Genomic DNA, 17,957 nt, shown 5'->3' on the forward strand with positions numbered 1-17,957 from the left:
AATGGAGGGACCAGATTTGCCGGTCTGGTAGAGCCTGGTGAAACCCCTGAGTCTGTGGCCCCTGGCTACCCTTCAGGTCTGGAATTGAACCCACTCCTGTGGCTTCCAGCCAAACAAAAGATAGGCATATAAGCTGAACATTTGCATTAGGTAGATATGCTCCTTGGAGAGATTAATCATAGGAGAATAGAAGGGCTGTGCATGCACAGGGAGACAGCCCAGGGGGCAGGAGTGCATGGGACAGAAGGACACAGGGAAGAGGTAACTATGGGGAGGAAGTGGGAAGAGAGCTGTTGCATGGTGGGAAATTGGAGTCAATTAGAGTGTGTATGAGCTGCTGTATGGAAAGTGAATTTGCTTGGTAAACTTTCACCCAAATCACAATTTAAAAAAATCGTCTTTGAATATATCGAACAAGTGTAAGACTAAAAGGTATTGTCTCAGATTTTTCTTTTTTGGCATATATTTACACAAAAGGTATTGAAGCATATTTAGGTCTGTATTAGTCTCCTAATACTGCTATAACAAATTACCACAAATCTAGTAACTTAAAATGTCATAGATTTATTATCTTGCAGTTGTGCAGGTCAGATGTCCAAAAATTAAGTTATCAGTAGAGCTATGTTCCAGCTGGAGGCTGTAGGGAAAAAAAAAAAAAAAAAAAAATCTGTTTTCTTACCTTTTCTACTTCTAGAAGCTTCCCACATTCCTTGGCTCAGGGATCTCTTCCACATTCAAAGCTGACAGTCTCATCACTCTGACAATTGCTTTTCTCATCCGTCTCTGACTCTCCTGTTGCTTCTTCTAAGGACCCTTATAATTACATTGATCCTGCCCAGATAATCCAGGATAATCACCTCATTTAAAAATTCTTAATTTAATCAATCTGCTAAGTTTCTTTCATAGGTTCTTGGGATTAAGATGTGAACGTATTTAGTGGGCCATTAATATGCCCAACACAAAGTTCAGTGACAATCATTACCATTACTTGTTGGGTAAAACCCACTGCTGTCAAGTCAGGTCTGACTCATAGCGACCCCTCCATGGGTTTCCAAGACAATATCACTACAGAAGTACATTGCCCAACCTTCCTTCCAGGGAGTGGCTTTTGGGTTTGAACCTCCAGCCTTCTGGTTAGCAGTCAGGTGCCTGAGGCACTACGCCATCAGAGTTCCCTACTTGTTGGGTAGAATCACAGAAACTTGTATGTAAAAAATGAGAGCACTAAGTTTTACAGGTAAGGAAACTAAGACATAAAAGAGAATACTATCTGCTACTGAAGCTAGGTCTTGCATAGTAATCAGATGACTTTTCCATTGCTTTTATGAAGCCACTTCTGAAAACTGTGTCATTCTCTAAGTAGTTTCTGTTTGATTAAGACATGCATCATAAAATTCTAAATAGTAGTTTAAAACTGAAGTTGAGGTCACTTTGAAATCTAAAGTCCATCTATCCTCTTGGACTTCATTTTTGACACACTTAACAAAGGGGCTGGATAGTTGAAAATTAGTTCAGTGACATTTTTTAAAAAAGGTTAAAATACCTTAGGGCTCTCTGAGATGCCAATAAAATTTATCACTGTGGCTCCAGTTGAAATTTTGTAGTCCAGAATTCTTCCTCCTTGAAGGGAAAATATGATCTTTATGAATATTTCTCAATCAGGCCACAATTAAGAAACTAATAGACTCAAAAGATAGACGGTTTCTATGAACAGAGGGCATGATTAGAGCTGTATACTTGCTTGTTTTGACAGACTGTTTAATGGAATGTTGAAAAAACTTGTGGTATCATTAATTTCCTACAGTTCATCTGAGAAGTAAACTAAGATGCTATATACTGTATTAGAAAAACATGTTCTTATGTACAATATATGTGATTTTCATGGAGCTCATCCAAGGATTGATTAGAACCTGGCTCGTTGCCTCTATTTCCTTTCTGTTTTACACTTTTTGTAGTTTGAATTTTTACAGTGTGGAAAGGGTACATTTTGGTCTTTTTTTTTTTTTTTTTTAATTTTTCTTGGCTGAATTTCAAAAGATGGTCTGAAACTTTGGCAACCAGTCTCGTCATTCCCATTCACTAATTATTCCCATATTACCAGACCAAATAAACACAGGTTTATTGAGTACCTCATATGTTTATAGAACAGTGTTGTGGATACCAAGATGAATTAGACATAGAGTTTTGTAATGGGAAAGCCATCAACTTCAGATTCAATTTTAGTTCTTATCTCATGTCTAGACCTTAGTAAAAGTGAGACTCTAGACCAATTCTTAAACCTTCTGAGCCTATTTCTTCACTTTCTAAAGTGGGAAGATGAGACCTACCTTGCAGAGGTGTTACAAAGATTGGACTGAGGTAGTGTATATGAAAGCATCAAATGCAGCACCTGGAACAGAGCAGGTGTTTCGTAAATGTTAGTTTCCTCTCTTCAAAGAGCTCACAGTCCAGTAGGAAAGATGAGATACCTATAAATAACTCTAGCACAAGGCAAAAGTGCTAAGTGGCATGAGAGAAGTCCAGATAAGGAGCTGTTGGAGTTCAAAGATTAATTCTAGTTATGGGGATCAGAAAGGCCTTCTTGGAACATATTCGTGACATTTTAGCTGGCCCTTCAAACAGGAATAGGATTTAGACATGTAGAGATACAGGCCCTGTGATTTATGCTTCCGTTTCCTGGTTGATCTGTCTAATCACCTTCTGACTTATATTTTGTGGGTTGCCCAGTGCTTGGGTTTTCCAGTTCTACCTCCATCAATTTGGTTTCTGCTCATGTTCATATATCATCAGGGGTTAATCTTTCCTGCAAGGGCTGTTTGTATCAATACTTGTGCACTTATTAAAATTATATGTAATGTAAATAGAATAACTTTATTGATTTTTTTTAAGAGAGAAGTAATCCCTTCCCCCCCACCAATATAAATTCTGATGGCGAGATGTGTCCAATTAGAGTAATCTCATGTGGTTGGTTTGCAGGGATCTAGGATAGTTTTTGTAAGATCTCTTGGTGAGAATTATTCATGGCTCATGAAATCAAGATTTTCTTTCAGAGAAAAAAGCAATTGTCAGATTTTTTTATTTTCCTTTTAGACTGTGTAGTGTTGGAAATCTTCTGTCTCTAACAGTTGCCCACACAGCTGGATCCACCTATGTGATGCAGCATCAGATCCCCTCTTAATAGCAATCTGACCTCCATTGGTCTCTGTAGCTCACTGAAGACCTGATTTAGAAAATCAACTCATTTTGCACAGCCTACAGAGCAGCTATTTGGAGGTACTGCCTTCTAGTGACTTACAGCTTGAACTAGATTGAAAGTCCCAAATGTGCCATTTTTTTCCTTATGTACCTCCAAAAGACAACATTTACCAAATTCTAATCAAGATACTTCTCATGCCACCATTCATGCTAATGTTCTATTCTGAGCCAAAGGTTGGAATATTAAGTATAACACAGAATCGGATTTAGGGCCTGTTGTATCTAATATGTATGTGTGTGTATATACTATATATAGACAATACAGTTTGTTGTATTTATGCTACTAAGTGACTCCCTTTTTCCATTTCAGTCTCTCTCTTTCTGTCTCTCTTCTTCTTCTTCTTCTTCTTCTTTTTAATTTTGGTGTTGTTAGGTGCCATCCAGTTGTCTCTGACTCATAGCAACCTTATGTACAACAGAACAAAACACTGTGCAGTCCTGTGCCAGCCTCACAAGCCTTGTCATACCTAAACTCATCATTCCACCCACTGTGTCAATCCATCTTGTTGAGGTCCTTCCCCTTTTTCATTGACCCTCCACTTTACCAAGCATGACCAGAGAATGGTTCCTTCTGACAACAAGATCAAAGTAAGTGAAACAAAGTCTGGCCATTCTTGCTTCCAAGGAGCATTCTGGCTGCACTTCTTCCAGGACAGAAGTGTTTTTAGTTCTTTTAGCAGTCCAAGGTACTTTCAGTATTCTTTGGCACCACAACTCAAAAGCATTAATTCTACTTTAGTCTTCCTTATTCATTGTCCAGCTCTCACATGCATATGATTGAAAATACCATGGCTTGGGTTAGGCACACCTTAGTCTTCAAGGAGACATCTTTACTCTTCAGCACTTAAAAGAAGTCTTTTGCAGTGTATTTGCCCAATGAAATACGTCGTCTGAGATCTCGACTGCTGCTTCCATTGGTGTTGATTGTAGAACCAAGTAATATGAAGTAATATGAAGTCTTTGACAACTTTTCTCCATTTATCTTTTATTAATGTTTTCTCCATTTATCATGATGCTGCTTATTGGTCCAGTTGTGAGGATTTTTGTTTTCTTTATACTGAGGTAATCCATACTGCAGATTGTAGTCTTTAATCTTCATCAGTAAATGCTTCAACTCATCCTCACTTTCAGCAAGCAAAGTTATGTCATCTGCATATTGTAGGTTAATGAGACTTTCTCTAATCCTGATGCTATATTTTTCTTCATATAGTCCAGCTTCATATAGTCCATATTTGCTTAGCATATAGATTGAATAAACATGGTGAAAGGATACAGCCCTGATTCATGCCCTTCTTGATTTCAAACCATGTAGTATCCCCTTGTTATTTTGAATGACAGCCTCCTTGTCCATTCCCTTGTTCTTTTGAATGACAGCCTCCTGGTCTATGTACAGGTTCCTCATGAGCACAATCAAGTATTCTTGAATTCCCATTCTTCTCAATGTTATCCATAATTTGTTATGATCCACAAAATAACAAAATTTTGCATAGTCAATAAAACACAAGTAAACATCTTTCTGGTATTCTTTGCTTTCAGCCAAGATCCATCTGACATCAGCAATGATATCCCTCATTCCACGTACTCTCCTGAATCCAGCTTGCATTTCTGGAAGTTCTCTGTCAGTATACTGCTGCAACCATTTCTGAATTATCTTCAGTAAGATTTTACTTGAATGTGATATTAAAGATATTGTTCAATAATTTCCACATTCCGTTGCATCACCTTTCTTTGGAATGGGTACAAATATGGATTTCTTCCAGTCAGTTGGCCAGGTAGCTATTTTTAAATTTTACTTACTGCCATCCAATCGGATCCAACTCATAGTGACCCCTCCTTGGGTTTCCAAGGTGGTATCACTACTGAAGTAGATTGCCTAATCTTCTTCCCGAGGAGTGGCTGGTGGGTTTGAACTTCCACCCTTCTGGTTAGCAGTCAAATGCCTTAGGCACTGTCTCACTAAAACTCCTTGCCATGGAGTCGAATCTGACTCATAGCGATCCCTCCTTGGGTTTATGAGGCGGTATCACTATGGAAGTAGAATGCCCAACCTTCCTTCCGAGGAGTGGCTGGTGGGTTTGAACCACCAGCTTTCTGGTTAGCTGTCAAGTGCCTCAGGCACTATGCTACCAGAGCTCCTACAAGATATTAAGAGTTCTTAATAATTATTAATAGCTGTTCATAATTTAGGAAGCTGTTTCAAACTGGAGGAATGCTCAGTTAAGTGGATGCATGATTCTTTATTCTTCATTTCTAATGAAACACAGCCAAGGAGCTCTATTATTTTTGGTATAAGGTCAAATACTCTTTTCCTGACATGGCTTGGTCCTCTATTATTAACCAGAGTATTGTTATCTCTGAGATGGTGATGAGGTTTCAGAGGTGCAACATCTGCCTCCCCAGGATGGAGCCATGACATTATTTTGTTCCTGCTCCTGAGTTTGGGCAAGAGAAAGATGTGACAGTCTGCTTGGGTAAAGATTTACAGCCTTGGAAACCCAATGTGGAAGTTCTACTCTGTTCTATAGGGTCACTATGAGTCAGAATTTACTTTATGGTGGTGGCTTGGTTGCTTTGGGTCTGCATTTGGGCTCCAATAAGTAGAGAGTTGCAAGGAGAGAAGAGCCTTGCTCCTATAATCAGGAGTTGCTCATCTTATTGAGTAAATTAGTGATACATGGGTTATAGAGCATAGCATTTTTTTCTGGAAACTTGGCTGCTCTCAGAAACACGTTGAAATTTTGCTTTAGGCTGACTCTCTAGAAAACAAGAGTACAATTCAGCAAAAGATTGGTGCTTGTGAACTTTTAGAACCCACTCAATGTCTTTTGGAAATGATGGAAACTGAGACTTGAGTCGAGTATCTGTGAGTACATATAACGAGGATTTGACATGAGTAGGGGTGGATGGGTTGGGTGGGGAAGTGTAAGGACCTGGAACCATTTTCTTCATCCTATTATCACTCTTTCTTATTTAGCTGTTGCTTCACTCTGTTTTCAGCTCTGTCTGCTTTCATTAAATACATGGTTTGGGTGGTACAGAATATTTCTCCAATTTAGTGTTGCTAGTATGCTCCATCTCCCTAATTTATTGACATCATTATCAGAGAATAATGGTGTTCCTAGTGTGAATCTGTCAAGAGATTCACAAATGAGGACAGAACTCTGCTCTTAGTATTTGTGAATGATTTTGAGCAAAGTGACTGCTTTTAGAACTTCTCATTCTAAAGCCTGGAACTAGGGCATCACAATCTTTTGCTATCTTAGTTTTAGGATGTGCTACTTTATTGATAAGAATCAGTTTCAAACTCTAGATAACTGTCTGTACTTTGACATGAGGCAAATACACTGAAGCTTTGTGTCTAATATAGCAAAAATTGACTTTGAGACAGGGTATTCTGGTCCTCAGCCAAAATTTTCATGTTTCTTTTCCTTTTTCACTTTTAACCACTACATCAGCAGGACTTCACTGTACTTTGGTCTCTGTACAATGTGGATCCCAAGGGTGAGGTAGCAGGAGGGTACATATTTTTGTGGGCTGAAGGAAATTACAGGCTGTAGTAGTCTTCCCAAAAAGTCTCATGGGAACTTAATAGTTGTTAGTTGAAAAAGGGATCATGATTAAAATACAATTTTTGAAAGATTGAGTTAAAACAAAATTGGTTTCTTTCTGGTCATACTTTCCAAAGCCTACACTATGCTAGTGCTATAGTGAATTTCCAAGAAGGTGATACATGGATTTTTCCCATATTTTCAAACACAAACCCTGCTTCCCTACTCCTTTACTTACAGAATACTAATTGGATTAGTGTTCCACAGAACAGAATTTAGGCAATGCTATTTATAGGATCTAGAAAGGGATATTTTTGAAGTTTTCTATTAAAATTGTATAACATAGCTCTTGGGTCTAGGCTTTTAAGAGTCTAGATAAGTGCTTCTAAAATTTTAATGTACATGCAAATTTCCTGGCTATCTTGTTAAAATGCAGAATTAGAATAAGTTGGCCTCCATGAGGTCAGTGATTCTGCATTTCTAACACACTCCCAGGTGATGTTGATGCTGCTGGCCTTTGGACCACATTTTGAGTAACATGGATATAGACGTTCTTAAGGTGTTTTCATAGTGGCTAAGACACTTGCCTGCTAACCAGAAGGCTGGCGGTTCAAACCCACCAGCCACTCCTCGGAAGGAAGGTTGGGCAATCTACTTCCGTAGTGATACTGCCTCGGAAACCCAAGGAGGGGTCGCTATGAGTCGGGGCCGACTCGACGGCACATAACAACAACAACAACAACAACAAGGTGTTTTCAGATGAAAAGTGTTGAAGATAGTCTCTGCCACCTGGATCCTGAAGGTGTGCTGGTTGAGAGACATGCCCTTAGGGAACTGAAGTTGGAGTTGGATTAGTACTTATATAAACCAGATTATCCACTTATGTATTCCTTTTAGTCTATTTATTTTTACTTATAGTTTTTCCTGGCAACAAGGAACAAACACACTATAGGATCAGAACAAAATAGCAAATAGTTGTGTTCTTTGACACATGATATGTGTGTCTATAGTGTTTTGTGACTGTTTGAGAAGTCCCTTGTGGGAGAGTTTAGTTCTCTGTTCTGTAAAAAGCAACAATGAATGGACACTATGCCTCCAGAATGCTTAGTTAGAATTAAATGCTTAAACTCCTACCCATCTTAACACTCATGCACCTAACCAAGGCAAGACTTAACTGACACTTTACAAGAGAATTTATCAGTGATTTCGAAGGGGTACTGGTGGTTTACTCTAAGGCTGCCATGACAGTTGAAGTTCATTCATCTCTTGTGCTTGCTCCATCCATTTGTTCTTCGATATCTAATGGGATGTCTGCAGAAAGATTCCAAAGCTCTGTTCTGAGCTTGATGGGAAAAAATGGCACCACTTGTCAATAATTTCTGCCCTGGGCATGGGAAGGGAAATATTCTTACAGGACTGGACTGTATATTTTGACATTAAGGTAAGGCATTAGGCTATGCTGACTCTAGATTGCCAACTCATGGTCTTTGCACCCTCCGATTAGCTTAGCATCCATTGTAAGATGCTTAAATATTGGTAAAAAATATTTTTTAAAATGACTTGATTCAAATACCATTTTATGTTCTTTATTTCTAAAATTGCTTTTTAGACAGTATGCTCAAAGTAACTTGGCAAGATTCCAGTGAAATGCCTAGATTGTGCTAAAAATAAACGTTACTTCTTTAAACCCGTTTACACTGCTTAGATTGATAACTCCTCAAATTGTCTGTGAGGAATTCTTCCTAAATAGATGCCCTGTTGTAATGAATTAGTTAAGATTTATTTGTAATTAGAAATTCCTATTTGCATACAATCAATGGAATCATTAAAAGTCTTTTCAGTAGGTTAAACATATTTTCAGCAGTTTTTACATCAGACACTTTGTTCATCATCATTACAAAGTTAAATTTTAGTCCAACCCTTCGTCATATCAAAAGTTTTTAATTAACTGAGTATCAATCATTTTATTATGTTATTATGATTAATAAAGCATTAATGGCAAAAACAATTAGGACAGCTTTTTTATGTGTTACAATCTTGTTTATTGGAGCAGAATAGATTCAACATATATATAGATGCCTACTGTTGTGGGGCAAAAGTCAAGCTATCCAACTATAATTTTTGAAGAGTGATATGAAAACTGTTGGGCACTACTGTGTATTTTGTGGATGTGTTCTTGTGTTGTAGGTGGTGTATATTGTTTTGCTTTCTTGTTCCCATATAAATTCAAACAAGTGTATTTTTTTTTTTTTTTTTGTTTCTGACTTGGTAGTAGGGAATCAGGATAGAGAACTGGGATGAGAAGCCACCCATTTGTGAGCTGTGTGTAATCTATTGGGCTATCCTGTGTCCATGTCTTCTTAAATTTAGATGGCTGGCTCTGACTGCTATAACAAGGTATGCATCATAGCTATATAATGTAAGAATGCAAAATCTGTCATCGTTGTACTACTACTGTAAATTCAGCGCCTGTTGCTGTATTATTAAGATACTGCATTTGAAGAAAATAAAAAAGCTAATCCAAATACGTGTAAGAATATTGTTTTCTCATTCATATATTAGGAAAGATGAGAATGCAATTACCCCGGCAGAAAAAATAAACGGAGGAATTCATGTCCGAGCTTCTTGCAAGTTATGCTTACATTCTTCGGCTTATGTGTCTGTTTTCCTGTAGCTTTATATAAATCACACTGTCTAATGCATGGGGGAGAGGTCATAGAGTAATGGGTAGTCCTCTTTGAGAGCAGGGATCATGTCTTTTATTTTTCTTTCCTAACACACTCTGTAGTGTGCTCTATATGAACCAAGTATATGGATTGTGGATCCCCAAATCATGTATATTTGTCTTTGGACTGTAAGCAGGCATAATATCAGACAAAGACAATAGGTGGGGTCTTTAATATGAAAGAAAGAAAAATGTCCATCAAATATCATTGTGGGGGAGGGTAGCAAAAAAGAATCAAAAGCATTGCTTCAATCAGAGAGAGACTAAGGTCTTTACTGTAGTAAAAAGTTGGTTATTTGAGTTTGTTCATAGTTTTAAAAAGTATCATCCCATTCTTCCTTAGTTTGGTAGATGCAGATACATTTTTCCTGTTTCGTGACTCACTTCTCTAGGCTCAGGCTTGCTGCTTCGTAGGCAGCACCAAGTGCTAGATGATCTACTTGTGCTCTAAGTAGTATCAGCTCTCAGTTATCCAGGAGTCATTACTAATTCTGAATACAATGGCTGTTTGTAGTTTCAAATATAAATAAAAGAGAGTTTTTGAGCTTTAAGAATCACTATGTAATGCTTTAAATAAAAAGGAAAAAAATTTTTACAATGTAAATTGATGCCAGGCAAATTTATCATGCATATATAATTGGTACCTACTGTCAACCCATAATATGGTTGTCTTCTGTTTGCTCCAAGAGAATGATGGCAAATAGCATTAGATTGTGGAACTTCACTCATTAATCTTAATAGAGTTTGCTAAAGTGCTACTTAAAAAAAATTGCAGTAGGCTTGAAATAATGCCACCACATTAATTGAAACACAAAACTCATTTAAACATCCTTTTTCAAGGTCGGGGTATTGCTTTAGTGAGTTAAAATATGCTATTACTCATCATGAGGTAATGAGGATTGTCAAGTTAATTGTATGTACAAAATGTGGTAGTGGTGGTGGTTAGGTGCCATCAAGTTGGCTCTCACTCATAGCACCCCTATGTACGTTAGAACAAAACATTGTCCAGTCTTGTGCCATCCCCACAATCATTGCTCTGTTTGAACCTATTGTTGCAGCTCCTGGGTCAGTCCATCTCATTGGTCTTCCTCTTTTTTTTGACCCTCTGCTTTACTGAGCATGATGTCTTTCTCCAGGGCTGGTCTCTCCTGATAACATGGCCAAAGTCCATAGGCAAAGTCTTGCCATCCTTGCCTTTAAAGCTCACTCTGGCTATACTTCTCCAAGACAGATTTGTTAGTTTTTCTGACAGTCCATGGTATATTCAATATTCTTCACCAACACAAATAGAGGTGATGAATATTGTGCTTATGTGCTTTAAAATAAACTCCTGGACATTTATCGTAGGCCAAAATTCATCTAATGTGGTCTTTTGTTGGTTAGCCATCAAACCCCATTTTATGAGGTGAAAATCAATGTAGTAGGAGAGTCATTGATTTGCTCCAAGTCAGGAGTGAATCTGTGTTAGCAGAAGTTAATATCTAATTCTTCTCCTTAGACCAAGTTGCTCTTCAAGGCAACAGTACGTGCTTATATCTACTTACTAAAAATAGTTAATAGTTATTAAGCACTTACTACATGCCAGGTACTATGTAAAACAATTCACATGTACTATATCGTTTCATTCTCTGAATAATATAATGAGAAATATTATCATCTTTATTTTTTAAAAAGGTATAAAGTAAGACTTAGAAAGTATAAAGAATTTATCCAAGGTCACATGGACAAGAAATGATGGAACTGGAATGTGATCCCAGTTTTTCTGCCTCCAGTGTCCTTGTTTTAACCAGTATGCTACCCTTTCTTCAGTATACTAATTCAGAACCAGTCAAAAATTTAAATGTTCTTCAGGGGAATAACGTCTTCATTTCAACTGTAATAGAATTTAGTTCTTTCATAGAGTGATATGTGGAGTGAGTAATGCAAAATATTAGCATTCATTAAGATATTATATTAGAAAGTCTTTAAATTTATTTTATACTTAAAATTCTATGCATTAGTAAAAATAGTCTAGTTGAAACTGTTTCCTCTTAAGACATATTTCAAAATACTTTAAAAAAAGAAAAGCAAAGTCAGCCCCAAATTCAATATATATTTTAATTTATTTTTTAAAAGATATACCTAACTTTCTTTCAAATGATTATGTGAAAAAAAACCCCAAAAATAAACTCACTGCCATCGAGTCTGTCCTGACTCAAAACAACCCCTTCTTGGGTTTCGAGGTGATATCTCCACAGAAGTAGATTGCCCAATCTTCCTTCCGAGGAATAGCTGGTGGGTTTGAATTGCGAGTTTCCTGGTTAGCAGTCAAAAGCCTTAGGCACTATGCCACCAGAGCAAACACTATCTTTTGAAACATTTTCTTATATTTTCCTCCAAAGGAAATCAATGATTGTCTCCATGAAACATGTAATTTTCCCTCCCTTTTTTCTATATGCACAGTGGCTTAGTGGGAAAAGGGGGCTTAATTAATTTGAGAAATCATGCTACTGCACATTTACTGAGATGCTAACATAAGTAATTAAAACAAAATTGCACTTGTCAAAATAAATGAATAAATTTGATGAGGCATTTTCCAGATTTGTTCCACTTTATCACTAATTCAAAAAACCCATAAAGGATCTCTTTGTCATCAGGGTGATTAGTCAAATTCTGCTGTTATTACGATGTTGTGAAAGGGGATTAAAGTCAGAAGTGTAAATCAGGGCAAGGGAATAGGGTAAGAGCTCATTTCTGCAAGTACTCGAAATGAGAGTACATAGGTCCATGTGTCATCCGAGGCCAAGGCAAAAGTCTTCATTAATATTCAATACTTATATGGAAATAGGGACTGTAATAGTGATTTTTTTCAAGATGGGGAATATTCTGAAAGTATTTGAAGCAATAGTTTAATAAATACAAGTTGTAGAAAGTTAAACTTGACTGCATATACTTGGACAGTGATAGGTGCTAGGATGCCAATGTGGGAAATTGGATGTAAGCATGTCAGCTTTTCAGGGAATCAAATGATCATATTGTATATCATATATCATATTTGTATGCATCAAAAGAAGACTTGAGTTAAGAATGATTGAGAAATGTAGGAGTAATTCATCCAAAATGAAGCTAATGTCTCTAAATCGATGAAGAAATAATGCAGTTTTGGGAGACATAATGCTTTAACTACTATTCAGTGGTATTGTTAGGTGACAGTGATTGGGGATGAGGTAGACCACACCAAGTGATGCTGTCAGAGGATGATGACAAAATGACTGCCTATAAATTTTTTGTGCAGTGTTTCAGCAGAAATTTATTTTTTATAAAAATATCCTTGAAGTTAGTGGCAACAGCAAAAGTGCTTTTTGTAAGTCCAGCTTACATGTATCAATATGCCTACATGGCTAAAACTCTAAGATAATTCACTTTTTGAACCTTCTAATGTGCTCTGGCCAGAGCTGTCATTATTACCAAGTGACAGTGATGCTTTGAACCGCATGGTTTTATCTGCACCTGCTGTAAGCATGCACTGTTGTTTTCATCACTGCTGGTGTTTTTACTCACTGATTTTATCAAATTTTCTGATGTTTTAGCTACAATATTGTGGTAATTGGTGAACCTATATCCATAAATTTTTGAGAATTAAGTACTAATTAAAGGAAAAAGGAGAAAAATCAGAAAAAGATTCTGCTCAGTTATAATATTATAACTAATAATGTAACTCAATGTGGAAAGATTTTACAGTTTTGTTGTTGGTATTCATATCATCTAAAAAATACTACATTTAAACAATTTACAACTATATTCATCACATATCACACTATGAATAAAATTGATAATAAACATTACTAAGGCTTCTATATGGCCTGGTATAGGAGGACATCCATACTAGGGAGTGGGTGATTGGCATCACGAGTTACTGCACTGGATGACACCAACCTTGGTGATGGCACTGCTGATATTACTAATTTAAACCATTCCAAATCTGAAGTCCCCTGTTTGTTGAATATCTATAATGTTCAATGCATTATTTTGGATAGAATGAACGATACAAAAATTAAATATTTATGGACTTGCCTTCAAGGATCTGCATTTAGTATGAGGTAAGATGAAAAAATTACAATAGGATGTAAAGTAATATTGCTGAAGGAAATTCACAGTAGTTTTCTGGGAGGTCAGAATAAGACGAGTTTACCTCTGTCTAAAGAGTTTAGATTGTCATCTATGCCAGATGGGGAATGACAGGCAGGTTTTAGGTACATGGTCATAAAAGAGAAAATTCTAGGCTTAGAGAATTTGAGATAAAGGCTCAAAGGTACAGAACTAAGCCTAAGTTTGGAGGCCATCACATTCTTTCTTTTGGCTGAGGAGTAGCTACAGAAGAGAGTCAAGACTGGGAGGTTAGGCTAGAGCCTAAACTTGGGGTCTTGAATGCGGGTTAGTAATTTGAACTTTTTTTCCCCCCACATGACAGTATGTGTTTATATATGCCTCAGTCATTGAACAGGAGTGTGACGTTATGTTTATGCTTCACAAAGAGGAAGTTAACAATAAAAAAAAGTGGAGGAGGGAAAGAATGTAGAGTTGGGAAGACTGAGAGGAAGCTATTGCAATAGTCCAGGCAAAAAGCAGCAAAGTCCTGAAATAAAATAGTAAATAGCAATGGAGACATTTTAGGGTATATGAATAAATACAGGGCAACAGAACTGAGGGGTTTTGTGTGTGATTTAGTGGGGCAGATGAGATGAGAAGCCAATTTTGATTCCAGATTCAAGCTTGAATTATTAGGAACATGTGGATACTGTTGTCTGGAAAAGAAAAATGAAGAAAAGAGAATATTTGAGGTTCCAGTAAGATGGTGGAATAGGCAGGCAGACTGCATAGACCCTCTCCAACAAAGTAAAAGGGAAGCAATTAATACAGATAGAAGATAATCCTGGAGCCCTAAGCTTTGAAGGGAAGGATATAGAAGTGGACTAAACTCCAACTAGTGGAAGAACTTGCATGAAAACACCAAAAAAAAAAAAAAAACCACATATGGAACTACGGTCTGCCAGCAATTCTGATGGCACAGACAGCTTGGAGATTGCCAAATGGTGTTAGGACCTAAGAATTAACCTAAAAATAGTCCTTGCTAGACAAGGGCTCCATGTAAGACCGCATTGTTGGCTGGTGAATAAAAAGGGAAGTAGCAAAGAGGAAGCCAGGCTGATTTGTGAACTTTTGGTTGTCTGGAGGGTGCAGTCATTTTGAATGCTTACAAGCAGTTTGACCATTTTGGATATTTAAAGCAACAGTGTTCTCCCAGATTCCAGGGACTTAAGAATAGGCTCGACCTCCTGGGGACCACAAGGATATTCCAGATGCCAATGACTGGAAATGTGCATATTCCCTTTGTTATACTTATACCCCACACCCTCTTGGTGAGTGGAGGTGTGGCTGGCCATCCTTCATTCCCATCCACCTTCTGGGCTGGTAGGAGCTCCATCCCAGTCTGTGTGCTCAGACAGAGCCAAGGTGTCCTGCCCCGCCCCAGAATTTCGTTTTCTTCCTTTTTCTTTTTTTAGTTTGTTTTTGTCTGTTTTAAAATTATTGTTATTATTGTCCTTTTTTCTATTATTTATTCTTCCCTTCCCAAGTTCTAGTTTTCAGCTTTTTCTCTCTTCCCGGTTCTTGGTTCCCATTTTTATCTTTCTCATAGTTAACCCCATTCCTTGTTTTTCTTTTTGCATTTTTCCAATTTTTTCTTCATTGTTCTCCTACTCACCTTTATTCTGTTATTGTCCTCTCCCCAGATATTACAGGTTTTGTTTTTCTTTTTTCTTTTTTTTGGTTATTGTTACTGTGTGTTTACATGGTGTGTTTTTTGTCCACTTGCTTTGACTTTTTTGATGGTTAGTCAATTGTTTTTGTCCAAATGAGTGGGAGACAGCAACAGTGCCCATACAATACAACCACATCCACACATCCTGCAGCTTAACTTACTGAGTGAGGGCCACCACTTCCTTCTCCACCAACTGACCCATGATAAATGACCACCAAAAAGAGCCTGACTCACCCTTAACAGCTCTTCACAAACAGTTAACAGAGATATAAATACAACAATGTCACAATATCTCGGACACAACGGACCATCACAGTCCACACAAAGAAGCAAGAGAAAGTAGTAGAAACAAGGGAGCAGCATATAGACCCAGAACACATCCCAGAGGAAGAAGCACCATTGGAATTCCCTGATAATGAATTCAAAAGAATTATACTCAGGTATCATCACAGGATTGAGAGACAGATCAAGGAAAACACACAGAATTAAAGAAAACACAGACAAAATCCTAGCGCAATTTCCAAAGAAAATACAAGAACAAAATGACAAAATAAATGAAAAATTAGAAATTATGCAAAATCTACAGATAGAAATCCAGAAGATTAATACTAAGTTTTCATAAGTAGATTGAAAGGGCAAAGGAGTAGAATTGAATGAATGGAAGACAGAATTCATGACATTGAAGACAAACACCTCAACAGCTCTTTGGAAAGGGATCAATCAGAAAAAAAAGATCAAAAGAAAATGAAGAAAGTCTAAGGTTCACATGGGTTACCATCAAAAGGAATAACCTACGTGTAATCAGAATTCCAGAATAGGAAGAGAAAAATAAAACCACTGAGAAAATTGTCCAAGATTTGTTGGAAGAGAACTTCCCTGATATGAGGAAAGATGAGAATGTATCCATTCAGGAATCCCAACAAAGCCCAAACAGGATAAAACTGAAAAGAAAATAACTGAGACATATCATCAAACTGATCAGAACTAAGGACAAAGAAAGAATCCTGAAAGCAGCATGGAAAAAACAAAAAGTTACTTACAGAGGACAACCAATAAGACTAAACTCTGATTTCTCAGCAGAAACCATGCAAGCAAGAAGGTAATAGGATGGTATATAAAAAAGCCTGAAAGAGAAAATTTTCCAACCAAGAATTATTCACCCAGCAAAACTCTCCCTCAAATGTGATGGTGAAATTAGGAGATTTCCAGATAAGCAGAAAGTAAGGGAATTTGTTAAAACCAGACCAACCTTATAAGAGATACTAAAGAAAGTCCTGTGAACAGAGAACCAATAATAGCAAACAACAACCTGAGACATCAATGGACAAATAAGGACAACTAAAAAAAAGAGGGGAAAAATAGTGTAGTTACAGAATTTCTAAATGGTGAGGAAGCCAAGAGAGTTACAAGATAGAATGGGCTGTTCTAAACTCAGGGAGAAAATTATCACACGGTAACCTCAAAGAAAAATGATAAACCTTCACATCACAATAAAAAAGAGGGCAAGTATAAATATTTAGCAAATATTAAAACAACAGCAACAAAGGACATGATAATATGATTCATAAACATAATTAGCTCAGCACAGAAAATTATATGGAACAAAGAAACCAGGGACACTATGAAAAAACACATAACAAAATGACAGCAACAAATTCATACTTGTTGATAATTATATTAAATGTCAGTGGATTAAATGCTGCACTCAAGAGATGGAGAGTTACAGACTGGATAAGAAAACATAACCCATCAATATGCTGTCTACAAGAGACATACCTTAGAGACAAAGACAAAAATAGACTAAAAATAAAAGGTTGGAAAAAGATATATCAAGCAAATGGTAACTGTAAAAGAGCAGGAGTGGAAATACTAATTTCTGATCATATTGACTTTAGGACAAAAACCACCATACGAGACAAGGAAAGACATTATATAATGATTAAAAGATCAACTGAACAAGAAGATATAACCATAATAAACATCTATGGACTCAATGAAAGAGCCCCAAGGTACAGAAATTAGAGTTTAAAAGAGTTGAAAAGTCAAATAGATGCCTGCACAGTCATAGTGAGAGACTTTAGTACAGCACTTTCAATGAAAGGTAGAAAAACTGGAAAGAAACTCAACAAATATGTGGAAGAGCTAAACAATACAATTCACCAACTTGACCTTATACACATCTACAGAGCTCTTCACCCAATAACAGTGCAATATACATTCTTTCCCAGTGCACATGGGACATTCTCCATGATAGACCATATGTTAGGCCATAAAGCAAGCCTTAATAAGTTTAAAAACATTGAAATACTGCAAACCATCTTCTCAGATCACAATGCTATCAAATTACAAATGAACAATAGGAAGATCAATGGAAAAAGAGCAAACACATGGGAAGTGAATAGCATCCTTCTTCGGAAAGACTGGATGAGAGAAGAAGAAAAATGAAATTAAAAAATTCCTTGAATCAAATGAGAATGAAAACACAACATACCAAAATCTTTGGGATACAGCAAAAGCAGTGATCAGAGGTCAATTTATAGCAATAAATGCACACATCAAAAAAGAAGAAAGAGCCAAAATTGGCACTTTAAACCAACATCTCCAACAACTAGAAAAAGAACAGCAAGAA

Source organism: Orycteropus afer, unplaced genomic scaffold (genome assembly GCF_000298275.1).
Source record: "Orycteropus afer afer isolate SDZICR_OR568_19922 unplaced genomic scaffold, OryAfe1.0 scaffold00103, whole genome shotgun sequence".
Lineage (NCBI taxonomy): Eukaryota > Metazoa > Chordata > Mammalia > Tubulidentata > Orycteropodidae > Orycteropus > Orycteropus afer.